Source organism: Chlorocebus sabaeus, chromosome 12 (assembly GCF_047675955.1).
Source record: "Chlorocebus sabaeus isolate Y175 chromosome 12, mChlSab1.0.hap1, whole genome shotgun sequence".
Lineage (NCBI taxonomy): Eukaryota > Metazoa > Chordata > Mammalia > Primates > Cercopithecidae > Chlorocebus > Chlorocebus sabaeus.
In genome coordinates this window covers 63,552,150-63,566,594 of record NC_132915.1, presented here as the reverse complement: position 1 = coordinate 63,566,594, position 14,445 = coordinate 63,552,150, and the positions used below count along the sequence as shown (strand labels likewise).

General features: G+C 39.8%; 2 pseudogenes; one reads left to right on the top strand and one right to left on the bottom strand.

Moving 5' to 3' along the window:
- The first annotated feature begins 1,088 nt into the window (after positions 1-1,088).
- LOC103219244 (14-3-3 protein zeta/delta pseudogene) lies at positions 1,089-7,305 on the top strand (annotated as a pseudogene).
- A 4,687-nt stretch (positions 7,306-11,992) lies between these two features.
- Positions 11,993-13,287, bottom strand: LOC103219243 (glutamine synthetase pseudogene; annotated as a pseudogene).
- Positions 13,288-14,445: the final 1,158 nt, after the last annotated feature.

Here is a 14,445-nt window from a genome sequence, read left to right as displayed (position 1 = left end):
AATCCTTCAATAGTAAGTGACGTCAGCAAGATGGCTGGCGAGAGACGCCTGGTATTCATCTATCCCACAAGAAAGGCCCAACACAATGAATAAACAGACTAAGGTTTGACTACAGCGTGGAAGGGAGAGTGATGCAGTGTGGTGGGGGAGTGGAGATGCACCTGTGGTGATTAGAAATCCAGGAGGGCAGTGAGGAGGCACTGGGCCTCTACAGCCCTGTCTCCCCCGCCTGGATTGGATGTGCCCAGAGTCGGGAGAGACTTCTTATTCCCAGGAAAAGGTAAGCACAAGATCTCCACCAGCCCCCACTGCCACTGCAAAAACCTACAGTCCTTATTACAGAAGAATCCTACAGTCTTCCCAAGCCCTGAGCCCAGTTTGAAGAGCTGCTGGGAATTCATGCAGCTACACTGCTCCAGATCAGGAGAGCAAGGTGTGCACTCCCCATTCCCCCCATCCCACTCCCTGTGGGCCAAGCTGCTGCAGCATAATGCCATCTTGAGAAAAGAGCAAACTCTGAAGCACACCCTGTTCTGGGGGCCTGTAGCCACTGCATATCTCCAGCACTGGGGTGCTCCATCCTCATTAGGCCAAGCCCACACCACACAGTTGGCTGAATGCCATCCGTCAGCTGCACAGAGCCTGGGCCTAGGATCAGCTGTGACTCTGGTCCTGCATAGCAAGAAAACAAACCCCTGCTTACTGCACTTCCAGCCAGAGGAACAGTCTGCCAGTCCTGCCCAGGGCCAACTTGCCTTAAGCTGGCCAAACTGCTCTGCACCCTCCCACAAGAGAGAGAGGCCCCTGAGCCTCTTAGTAGCTAATATGCCCCCAGGCCAGTGCAGTGGCTATGCTCCCATGCTCAGGACCTGAGAAACAACCCCACAGCACCCTTGCCTCTGCAGACATGCCCCTGGCCTGCCTAATGGCCCTGCATTTCCCATAAAGACCTGGGAAATACTCCTGCAGGCTGCCCCTGGTAGGCACGACCCCAAGCCAGCCAAGCAGCCAAGAGCCCACATCCAGGACTTGAGAAACAGCTCTGTGGGCCATCACTAGTGAACATGCCCTGGGCTGGCTAAGAAGCCATGTGCCTGCATACCAGGCCTAAGAAACAGCCCTGTGGGCCATCTCCAGCAGAAGTATCCCCAGGTCAACTGAGCAGTCATGAAGCTGTCACGAGCATAAGCAACAACCCTGTGCTTGCCCCCAGAAGACCTGTCTCCTATGCCAACAAAGCAGGTGTGCATCCATGTCTCAGGCACCAAAAACAGCCCCACAGGCCACCTCTTGTGGGCATACCTGCAGGCCAACCAAACAGCCCTGTGCTTATATCTCAGACCTACAAAACAGCCCAGTGGGACACCCACTACAGAAACACCCCCAGGCCAGTCAAGCAGTTGTGCAGCTGTGTCCTGGCCTGAGAAAATGTCCCATGGATCACCCCATCAGGTGCATCCCTAGGCCACCCAAGCAGCTATGCGCCCATATACCAGGCCTAAGAGACAGCCCTGCTGGCCTCCTGGTGGACATCCCTCCAGGTCAGCTGAGCAGCCTTACACCCATGTCCTAGGCCTTTGAGAAACAGCTCTGTGAGCCACTCCTGGCAGGCATGTCCCCAGGGTGGCCAAACAACTCATACTCCTGGAGAGAGTAATAGCCCCATGGCTCCAACCCCAGTGGTCCCAACCCCAGTGAGCCAGATCCCAAGTTGGTCAATTCACCATATGCACACACATGCCTCTGACCTGAGAAACAGGCCAGTGAACCCAGCCCTGGCAAAGTTGCACCACCATTGCCACAAATTATTTCAGACTAGGCCACTGAGAAATGGCCAAAAGCCACTAGTGTGGATAACGGCTGACGAAACTACATGGAGGTTACATTATACTACTATATCCTCCTAAAACCAAGGCTAGTACACCCCACTGAACCAACACCCCAGGTCTCATTCATACAAATAAGTCTTTTCCTATTAAACCTACTCCATAAAATTGGAAGAGGTGATTTTTCCACCAAAGCATATAAATCAACATAGGAACACACAATCACAACAAAGCAAGAAAACATGTCACCTCTAAAGGAAAAAGATAATTCTCTAGTAACTGGCTCCAATCTTGAGGAAGCAGATGAAATTCCAGAAAAAAGAATTCAAAATAACAACCTTAAGGAAATGTATTCAGATACAAGAAAAATACAGATAGACAATTCAACGAAATCAGGAAAACAATTGATAATTTGAACAAGAACTTCAACAAAGAGAGAGATATCATAAAAAAGAACCAAACAGAAATCCTAGAGCTAAAAAAGTCAATGAATGAAATTAAAAATACAATCGGCAGCTTCAATAATAGACTAGACCAAGCAGAAAAAAGAAGAAAGCCTACTAAATTTTTGGCACACCATAAAGCAAACAAGTATTTGTATTATGGGTGTTCCTGAAGTAGAAGAGAAGGGGAACGATGAGGAAAATATATTTAATGAAACAATAGCGGAAAACTTCCCATGTCTTGGGAGAGAAATGGACATTTAAGTCCAGAAAGCTCAAAGAATTGCAAGTAGATTAAACCCAAACAGGTCCTCTCTGAGGAACATTAAATTGTAAAAAGCCAAAGACAAAGAAATAATTCTAAGAACAGCAATAAAAAATGTCAAGTCACATATAAGGGGCCCCACTAACAGTGGATTTCTCAGCAGAAGCCTCACAAGCCAGGAGAGAATGGAATGATATACTCAAAATACCGAAATAAAAAAATCCTGCTAGTCAAGAATATTATAGCCAGCAAAGCTATTATTCAGAAATGAGGGAGAAATAAAATCTTTCATAGACAAGCAAAAATGAAAGGAATTCATTACCACTAGGCCTTACAAGACATGCTTAAGGGAGTCCTACATCTGGAATTGAAAAGATGATTACTATTACCATGAAAACATATGAAACTATAAAACTCACAGGTAGAGCCAATATACAAAGAAGAAAGAGAAAGAATCAAAGTTTAGCACTACAGGAAACCACCCAACTGCAAAAATAAACAATAAGAGAGGTGGTAAGGAAAAAAAGATATACAAAACAACCAGAATACAAATAACAAAATGGCAGGAGTAAATCCTTACTTATCAATAACAACATTGAATGTAAATGGGCTAAACTCTCCAATCAAAAGATATGGAGTGGCTGAATGGATTAAAAAACCCTTTGGGAGGCCGAGACGGGCGGATCACGAGGTCAGGAGATCGAGACCATCCTGGCTAACACCTGAAACCCCGTCTCTACTAAAAAATACAAACAACTAGCCGGGCGAGGTGGCGGGCGCCTGTAGTCCCAGCTACTGGGGAGGCTGAGGCAGGAGAATGGCGTGAACCCGGGAGGCGGAGCTTGCAGTGAGCTGAGATCGCGCCACTGCACTCCAGCCTGGGCGACAGAGCGAGACTCCGTCTCAAAAAAAAAAAAAAAAAAAAAAAAACCAAGCCCAACTATCTGCTGCCTACAAAAAACACACTTCACCTATAAAGACACAAATAGACTGAAAATAAAGGAATGGAAAAAGATAATCCATGCAAATGGAAACCAAAAAAGAGCAGGAGTAGCTATACTAATATCAGATAAAATACATTTCAAGACAAAAACCATAAAAAGAAACACAAAAGGTCATATTATATATTGAAAAAGGGGTCAATTCAGCAAGCGTATGTAACAAGTATAAATGTATATGAAGCCAACACTGGAGTACCCAGATATATAAAGTAAATATTATTAGAACCAGAGAGATAGACCCTAATACAATAATAGCTGGAGACTTCAACCCCCCACTTTCAGACTTGGACAGGTTATCTAGACAGAAGATCAACAAAGAAACAAAAGGACCTAATTGAAATTTACAGAACATTTCATCCAGTGGCTGCAGAATATACATTCTTCTCCTCAGCACATGGAACATTCTCAAGGAAGCCCATATATTAGGCCACAAAAGAAGTCTTAAAAATTTCAGGAAAACTGAAATAATATCAAGTATCTTCTATGACCAAAATGGAATAAAACTAGAAATCAATAACAAGAGGAATTTTAAAAACTATACAAGCGGCTGGGCGTGGTGGCTCGCGCCTGTAATCCCAGCACTTTGGGAGGCCGAGGCAGGTGGATCACGAGGTCAGGAGATCGAGACCATCCTGGCTAACATGGTGAAACCCTGTCTCTACTAAAAATACAAAAACAAAATTAGCTGGGCATGGTGGCAGGCACCTGTAGTCCCAGCTACTTGGGAGGGTGAGGCAGCAGAATGGCATGAACCCGGGAGTTGGAGCTTGCAGTGAGCCGAGATCGCACCACTGCACTCCAGCCTGGGTGACAGAGCAAGACTCCGTATCAAAAAAAACCAAAACAACTATATGAGCACATGGAAATTAAACAATACGCTCTTGAATGACCAGTGGGTCAATGGAGAGATTATGAATGAAACTGCAAATTTTCTTAAAACAAACCATAATGGAAACACAACATATTAAAATCTATGGGATAAAGTAAAAGCAGTACTAAGAGGAAAATTTATAGCAATAAGTGCCTACATCAAAAAAGTAAAAAAAACTTCAAATAAACAACCTAATGATGCATCTAAAAAACTAGAAAAGAGCAAACCAAACTCAAAATTAGTAGAAGAAAAAAGTAATAAAGATCAGAGCAGAAATAAATGAAATAAAAATGAAAACAACACAAAAAAATCAATGAAATGAAAAAAATTTTTTTTTGTTAAAAAAAGATAAACAAAATGGACGAACCTTTAGCTAGACTAGGAAAAAAAGAAGGAAGACCTAAATAAAATCAGAGATTAAAAAAAAGAGATTACAGTGATAATGTAGAAATTCCGAGGATCATTACAGACTACTATTAGCAACTATACGCCAATAAATTGAAAAACCTGGAAGCAGATAAATTCCCAGACACACACAACCTACCTAGATTACACCATGAAGAAACCCAAAACCTGAGTAGACCAATAACAAGTAATGAGATCAAAGCCATAATAAAAGTCTTCCAGCAAAGAAAAGCCCAGGACCCAGTGGCTTACTGCTGAATTTTACCAAATATTTAAAGAAGGACTAATACCAATCCTGCTCAGACTATTCCAAAAAATAGAGAAGGGAATACTTCCAAACCCATGCTACAAGGCCAGTATTACCCTGATACCAAAACCAGATAAAGATACATCAGAAAAAGAAAACTACAGGCCAATATCTCTGATAAACATTGATGCAAAAAATCCTCAACAAAATACTAGCACACTAAATTCAACAACAGTTAAAAAGATCATGACCAAGTGGGATTCATCCTAGGGATGCAAGGATGTTTCAACATATGCAAATTAATTAATGTGATACATCATATCAGCAGAATGAAGGAAAAAATCATATGATCATTTCAATTGATGCTGAAAAAGCGTTTGATAAAATTCAACATCCCTTCATGATTAAAAACAACAACAACAACAAAAATAAACAACAAAAAATTTTTAAACACTGGGTATAGGCAGGCTGTGGAGCCCAGGCCCAGCCCGGCAGCGCCCCCCAGGTAGACTGGGGCGAGCCCACACCAGCGCGAGGTGAGCCCACTGCAGGAACATCCAGTCGTGGATGAAAATGAGCCGGTTCAGATGGCCAAACTGGCCAAGCAGGCTGAGTGATATGATGACAAGGTAGCCTGCATGAAGTCTGTAACTGAGCAAGGAGCTTAATTATCCAATGAGGGGAGGAATCTTTTTTCAGTTGCTTATAAAAATGTTGTAGGAAACTGTAGGTCATCTTGGAGGGTCATCTCAAGTATTGAACAAAAGACGAAAAGTGCTGAGAAAAAAGCAGCAGATGGCTCAAAAATACAGAGAAGATTGAGACGGAGCTAAGAGATAGCTGCAATTATGTACTGCCTCTTTTGGAAAAGTTCTTGATCCCCAGTGCTTCACAAGCAGAGAGCAAATTCTTCTATTTGAAAATGAAATGCGATAACTACCGTCACTTGGCTGAGTTTGCCGCTGGTGATGACAAGAAAGGGATTGTGGCTCAGTCACAACAAGCATACCAAGAAGCTTTTGAAACCAGCAAAAAGGAAATGCAACCAACACATCCTATCAGACTGGGTTTGGCCCTTAACTTCTCTGTGTTCTCTTGTGAGGTTCTGAATTCCCCAGAGAAAGCCTGCTCTCTTGCAAAGACAGCTTTTGATGAAGCCATTGCTGAACTTGATACATTAAGTGAAGAGTCATACAAAGACAGCACAGTAATAATGCAATTACTGAGAGACAACTTGACATTCTGGACATCGGATATCCAAGGAGACGAAGCTGAAGCAGGAGAAGGAGAAGAAAATTAACTGGCCTTCCAACTTTTGTCTGCCTCATTCTAAAATTTACACAGTAGACCATTTGTCACCTATGCTGTCCCACAAATAGTTTTTTGTTTACAATTTACAACAGGTTTATGTTACTTCTATTTGAATTTCTATTTATCCCAAGTGGTTTTTATGTTTATTATTAGGGAAGTAGAACCAGTTAACATTTAGGGAGCTATCTGTTTTCATCTTGAGGTGGCCAATATGGGGATGTGGAATTTTTATACAAGTTATTAATGTTTTGCATAGTACTGTTGGTACATTGTGGCTTCACAGGGGCCAGTGTTAAAACTGCTTCCATGTCTAAGAAAACTGCCTACATATTGGTTTGTCCTGGTGGGGAATAAAAGGGATCATTGGTTCCAGTCACAGGTGTAGTAATTGTGGATACTTTAAGGTTTGGAGCATTTACAAGGCTGCGGCAGAAACAGATATCCCATTGATACCACATGTTAAACCATGTGTATCTGTGGAATACTCAATCTCAATGTGCGTACCTTTGACTACAGCTGCAGAAGTGTTCCTTTAGACAAAATTGTGACCCTTTTTACTCTGGATAAGGGCAGAAACGGTTCACATTCCATTATTTGTGAAGTTACCTGCTGTTAGCTTTCATTATTTTTGCTACACTCATTTTATTTGTATTTAAATGTTTTAGGCAACCTAAGAACAAATGTAAAAGTAAAGATGCAGTAAAAATGAATTGCCTGGTATTCATTACTTCACGTATATCAAGCACAGCAGTAAAACAAAAACCCATGTATTTAACTTTTTTTTAGGTTTTTTGCTTTTGTGATTTTTTTTTTTTTGATAATTGCCTAACATATATGCTCTGTAAAAATAGTTAACAGGGAAATAACTTGAGATGATGGCTATGTTTGTTTAATGTCTTATGAAATTTTCATGAACAATCCAAGCATAATTGTTAAGGACACATTTATTAAATTCATGTAAGTGGAATAAAAGTTTTATGAATTAAAAAAAACAACTGGGTATAGATGAGACATACTTCAACAAAATAAAAGGCATATATGACAGACCCACAGCTAGAATCATACTGAACAGGGAAAAACTGAAAGTCTTTCTTCTAAGATCTGGAACATGACCAGGATGCTCACTTTCACTACTATTATTCAACACAGTACTGAAATTCCTAGCTAGAGCAATCAGACAACAGAAAGAAAGGCACCCAAAGAAAGGAAGAAGTCAAATTTTTCTTGTTTGCAAGTGATATAATCTTATATTTGCAAAAACCTAAAGATTTCACTACAAAACTATTAGAACTGAAAAACAAATTCAGTAAAGTGGCAGAGTACAAATCAACTACAAAAATCAGTAGCATTTCTGTATGCTAATAGCAAACAATCTGAAAAATAAATCAAGGAAGTAATTCCATTTACATTATTACAAATAAAATAAAATATCTAGAAACAAACTTAACCAAAGAAGTGAAAAATCTCTATAATGAAAACTATTCAACATTGATGCAAGAAATTGAAAAGGACATAAAAAATAGAAAGATATTCCATATTCATGGATTGGAAAAATCAATATTGATAAAATGTCCATATTTCCTAAGGCAATCTACAGATTCAGTGCAATCCCTATGAAAATAGTGAGGATATTCTTCAAAGAAATAGAAAAAATAATCTTAAATTTTACATGGAACCACGAAAGACCCAGAATAACTAAAGCCATCTGAGCAAAAAGAACAAAACTGGAGGAATCACAACACTGGAGGAATCACAGAACTATAGTAACAAAAAGAGCATGGTACTGGCATAAAAACAACAGACACATAGATCAATGGGACAGAACAGAGAACCCGGAAACAAATGCATACATCTACAGTGAACTCATTTTTGACAAAGGTGCAAAGAACACACATTGGAGAAAGAACAGTCTCTTCAATAAATGGTGATAGGAAAACTGGATTTCCATAGGCAACAGAATGAAATTAGACCCCTGTCTCTCACCGTATGGGAAATAAAATCAAAGTGGATCAAAGACTTAAATCTAAGATCTCAAACTGGGAAGCTACTAAAAGGAAACATTGGGGAAACTCTACAGGACATTGGTCTGGGCAAAGATTTCTTGAGTAATACCCCAAAAACATAGGCAACCAAAGCAAAAAGGGACAAATGGGATCACATCAAGTTAAAAAGCTTCTTCACAGCAAAGTAAACAATCAACAAAGTGAAGAGACCATCCATTGAATGGGAGAAAATATTCACAAACTATCAATCTGATGAGGGATTAATAACTTGAATATGTAAGGAATTCAATTCAACAGGAAAAAAATCTAATAATTTATTTTTTTTTTTTGAGATGGAGTTTTGCTCTTGTTGCCCAGGCTGGACTGCAGTGGCACGATCTTGGCTCACTGCAACCTCTGCCTCCCAGGTTCAAGTGATTCTCCTGTCTCAGCCTCCTGAGTAGCTGGGATTACAGGCTTGCACCACCATGCTTGGCTATTTTTTTTGTATTTTTGTAAAGAAAGGGTTTCACCATGTTGGCCAGGCTGATCTTGAACTCTTGACCTCAGGTGATCCACCCATCTCAGCCTCCCAAAGTGCTGGGATTACAGGTGTGAGCCACCACGCCTGGCCTAATAATTCATTTTAAAATGGGCAAAAAACAAAAGCAAAAATTGACAGTGGGATCTAATTAAACTAAAGAGCTTCTGCACAGCACAAGAAACTACCAACAGAGTGAACAGACAACCTACAGATTAGGAAAAAAATTTTTGCAAACTATGTATCCAACAAAGGTCTAATATCCAGCATCCATAAGAAACTTAAAACAAATTTACAAGAAAAAAAGAAACAACCCCATATAAAAGTGGGCAAAGGACATGAACAGACACTTTTTAAAAGAAGATATACATATGGCCAACAAGCATATTGGAAAACAAAGCTAAATATTACTGATAATTAAAGAAATGCAAATCAAAATCACAATGTGACACCATCTCCCAGGAGTCAGAATGGCTATTAATAAAAAGTAAAAAAAAAAAAAAAAAAAAAAAAAAAGGATGTTGGAGAGGTTGTGAAGAAAAAGGAACACTTATACACTGTTGGTGGGAGTGTAAATTAGTTCAACCATTGTGGAAGACAGTGTGGCAATTCCTCAAAGACCTAAAGACAGAAATACCATTCAACCCAGCAATCCCATTACTGGGTATACACCCAAAGGAATAGAAATCATTATTTTATAAAGTCACATGCATGTGTATGTTCATTACAGCACTATTCAAAATAGCAAAGACATAGAATCAACCTAAATACCCATCAATGACAAACTGGATAAAGAAAATGTACATATACACCACAGAATATGATGCAGCCATAAAATACAACGAGATATCCTTTGCAGGGACATGGATGGAGCTGGAGGCCATTATCCTTAGCAAACTAACACAAGATCAGAAAACCAAATACCACATGGTCTCACTTATAAGTGGGAGCTAAATTATGAGAACACATGGACTCATAGAGGGGAACAAAACATACTGGGGCCTATTGGAGGGTGGAGGGTGGGAGGAGTGAGGAGATCAGGAAAAATAACAATGGGTACTAGGCTTGATACCTGGGTGATGAACTAATCTGTGCAACAATCCCCCATGACACAAGTTTACCTATGTAACAAACCTGCACATGTACTCCCGAACTTAAATTTTAAAAATAGGCAAAAGATCTGAATAGACATTTCTCAAAAGAAAACATATAAATGGCAAACAGATTTATGAAAAGTGCTCAATGTCACTGGTCATCAGATAAATGCAAATTGAAACTACAATGAGATATCATCTCATTCTGGTTCAAATGGCTTTTATCTAAAAGACAGGCAATAATGAATGCTGGCGAGTATGTGCAGAAAAACAAACCCTCCTACACTGTTGGTGAGAATGTAAATTAGTACAGCCACTATGGAGAACAGTATGGAGGTTCCTCAGAAAACTAAAAATAGAGCTACCATATAATTCAGCCATCCCTTTGCTAGGTATATGCCCAAAAGAAAGAAAATTAGTATATCAAAGAGATACCTACACTCCCATGTTTACTGCAGCACTATTCACAATAGCCAAGATTTGGAACCAAACTCAGTGTCCACCAACAGATGAATGGATGAAGAAAATGTTGGCACATATACACAATGGAGTACTACCTGCCTATAAAAGGAACAAGATCCTGTCAGTTGCAACAACGTGGATGGACTGGAGGACATTATGTTAAGTGAAATAAGCCAGGCACATAAAGACAAACTTTGCATACTCTCACTCATCTGTAAGAGCTAGAAATTAAAACACTTGAACTCATAGACATAGAGAGTAGAATGATGGTTACCAGGGGTTGGGGTGTGTGTGTGTGTGTGTGAAATTACTGGGTACAAGAATAATATAATTAGAATGAATATGAATAAGACCTAGTATTTGATAGTACAACAGGGTGACTACAGTAAACAATGATTTATTGTACATTAAAAAATAACTAAAAGAGATAATTGGAATGTTTGCAACACAAAGAAATGATAAATGCTTGAGGTGATGAAAAAAGCTGATTTCATGAAGATAGTGAATGATGGTTATCAGTGGCTGGAAAGGGTGGGTGAGGAGATGCGCAATGGTTCGCTAATGGGTACAAACATACAGTTAGACAGAAGAAATAAGTTCTAGTGTTTGATAGCACAGTAGGGTGACAATAGTTAACAATAATTTTTTGTATATTTCAAAATATCTAGAAGATTAGATTTGAAATGTTCCCAATACAAGGAAATGATAAATGTTTTAGGTGATAGACATTCTAATTAATCTAATTTGGTCATTACACATTGTATGCTTGTATCAAAATATCACATGTGCTTTAACATGTACAATTATGTATCAATAAAATGTATTAATATTGGTTCACTAATCATAGTAAACATGTATAATAAAATGGGAGCTTTCAGCACTGTCTGCTAATTTTTTCTGTAAACTTAAAACTATTCTAAAGAATAAATTTTATTAATTTAAGAAATAAGCTAATTTTTAAAAATGAAATTAAAATCAAACATTTGTGAAATGTTTGAAAACTTTGAAACACTTTGATGGAACCCAGGATTTTGGGGAACATAACATAAGAACTACTGGTCTTATCAACATGAATGATTCTGAAGTTGATTCAATTTCCATCACAGGAATCCTTACTTTTCACAGTGATGTGGGACTCAAAAGGACTGTTCATGCTGAAATCATGCAAAGTGATCTTAATAATCAATGGGGAAAACTACAATTGTTTAGTCACCTTTCAAAATTTTTCATCGAAATGTAAAAAATATCTTTTGTTGGTTATAATGAATGGGGAAGTGAAAAAGGTAGTAACATAAATATTTATTTAGTACACTGCAATTTAAAACATTAGAAATATTGAGATTTAAAGTGTTTTTTTAAAGAAAACTTACCAAAATAACCACTGCTAAGAATTTTTCTTCCTCTGTTTCCAAATTCTTAACTAATATCTTAAGATATACAGGTTGCTCTTACCTACTTACAGGAGATATTTTGGAAGGTGCACTTTAAAATTATTTTTTATTTTTCAACACTGAAAAATTTTATAGGTATGAACACTTCAATCATTTCATTATAGGAAAAAATCTCCCATTATTTTTTTTAAGACCTTAATATTCCACCCTTTGAGTTACAATTGGGACAACTGGGAGAGGGGGAAGAGTTGGAGTGGGATGAAGAACTAGGAGGTGCTCGACAGCTGGAGGTCTAGTCCACTTAGTTTTTGTACTGGAAGGGCTCATCACCTGTTTCATTGAGAAGACACGTGTGGATGAGGGCTTCTGTCACCGAAAAGGGATCGCAGTTGGTAGAGGGGCGACGGTCTTCAGAGTAACCCTTCTTCTCCTGGCTGACAGTCTGGGGAATGCATAAGCTGGCGCTACGACTGGCTACACTAGCAGAAAAGTCGTTGATGTTGGAGGTTTCATGGAATCCAGTTAGGCGTCGGGCATTGTCCAGGCCTCTCTTGGGATCATAGGCGAGGATGTGGTACTGGTGTCGCTTGCTTAGTTTCTCGATGGCCTCCTCAGTGTACTTCAGACCATTCTCCTCCCGCATGGCCTTGGTACTAAAGTTGGTATGGCAGCCTGCACCATTCCAGTTCCTAGGTATGGGCTTAGGATCAAAGGTTGCTATCACTCCAAAGTCTTCACACACACAATGCAAGATGAAATGGGCCACCCAGAGATGATCTCCCATGCTGATTCCTTCACAGGGTTCAATTTGAAATTCCCACTGGGCAGGCATGACCTCAACATTAGTCCCTGTAATCCTGACTCCAGCATACAAGCAGGCCTGGTAATGAGCCTCCATGATGTCCCTGCCATAGGTTCTGTCTGCTCCCATGCTGCAGTAATATGGACTGTGAGGCCCTAGGAAGCCGTTGGAAGGCCAACCAAAGGGGTGCCCATTTGTCCCCATGAGGGTATATTCCTGCTCCATGCCAAACCAAGGGTGCTGGTTGCTCACCATGTCAATTATCCATTTACAGGTGTGCCTCAAATTGGTCTCTGCAGGCTTTCAATTGTACTTGAAAACATCACACAATACCAGCTTGTTAGGGTCCTTACGGAAGAGGTCCTTAAACATAGCAGCAGGAATGAGATACATGTCACGGTTGGAGCCTTCAGACTGTAAAGTACTAGAGGCATTGAAATTCCCCTCAGGCAACTCTTCCACACACTTGGGCTCACTGTCCAGGGTCTGGGTCTTGCAGTGCACTCCTTCTCCAGTACCATCGATCCAGATATACATGACCTGGACTTTCTCACCCTGAGGCAGGGACATGTACACCTGCTTGATGCCTTTATTTAAGTGGGAACATGCTGAGGTGGTCATGGTGGAAGGTATTCTGGGTGCCGGGCAGATGGGCGGGTAAAGGTAGGCTGCAAGAGCGAGGTGAGGAGAGGAGAGGAGGCCGCTGTGCTGCTCACACGCTCCGCTCTTCTCCCACTCTTGACTCTCCCCCCCATGATTTTTGTTCACACTTTTGAATACTCTAGTATTCAAGAGCTTCTAAGTTTTTTCTCAAACTATTCAGTGACATTCAAAAATTTTCAAACTTATGGAATAATTTGCATAAGAAACAAGGACATTTCTTTCTGCAATATTATCGTCCATGTACATGGCAAGTATGTATTTCTCTTTGAAAAATTATCTTTTTAAGTTGCATAGTGTGTAATAGTGGAGATAATGCTCCCACACACTCTCTGAACTAAGATTTAATAAAACATTTTTACTTTCTCCAAAAAAAACTTACCACAAAAACAAACCACACACTTATCAAGAAAAGTCTGAATAACACTTACCTTCTCATAGTATAACTTGTGATACTGCATAAACATCTTTTCTATGCCTTTGCAAATCGTCATACTCCTTTCTAAGTTTTGATTATCTTCTAACATTTCATCCTTTGTACTTTCAATGTTATGACATATCTCTGAGAGTTACTTTAATGTTAAGTTTTTGCTGGCATCACTTCCTCTAACATGAGGTCATCCTTTCCTCATTTATGTTTATAAGATGATTGTCTTCACTACATTCCTCTCACTTTATATCTAGGGTTTCTTAGAGGGTGACAGTATCACTCATGGTCAGCTATCTTTTCTATAACTCTATTTACATTAGACTCAAATTTCACCTCCAGCGTCATCATCCTTTGGATGAATTACTGTTGCTAGGGCAGTGGGTTCCTACCCCAATAAAAGAGTAGACTCCTGTAGTTGACAGATCCACCAGAATCACAAGTGGTGGGGAAGGGGAAGTTTCTCGAAGAAATAGATACTACATATTCATGATAGATTTTGCTCCTATCACACATTGTCATAACACTATTTATAGTGATAGAGGATTGTATTAGTTCATTCTCATGCTGCTATGAAGAAATACCCAAAACTGGGTACTTTATAAAGAGGTTTAATTAACTCACACTCTACATGGCTGGGGAGGCCTCAGGAAACTTACAATCATGGTGGAAGGCACCTCTTCACAGGGCAACAGGAGCGAAAATGAGTGCCGAACG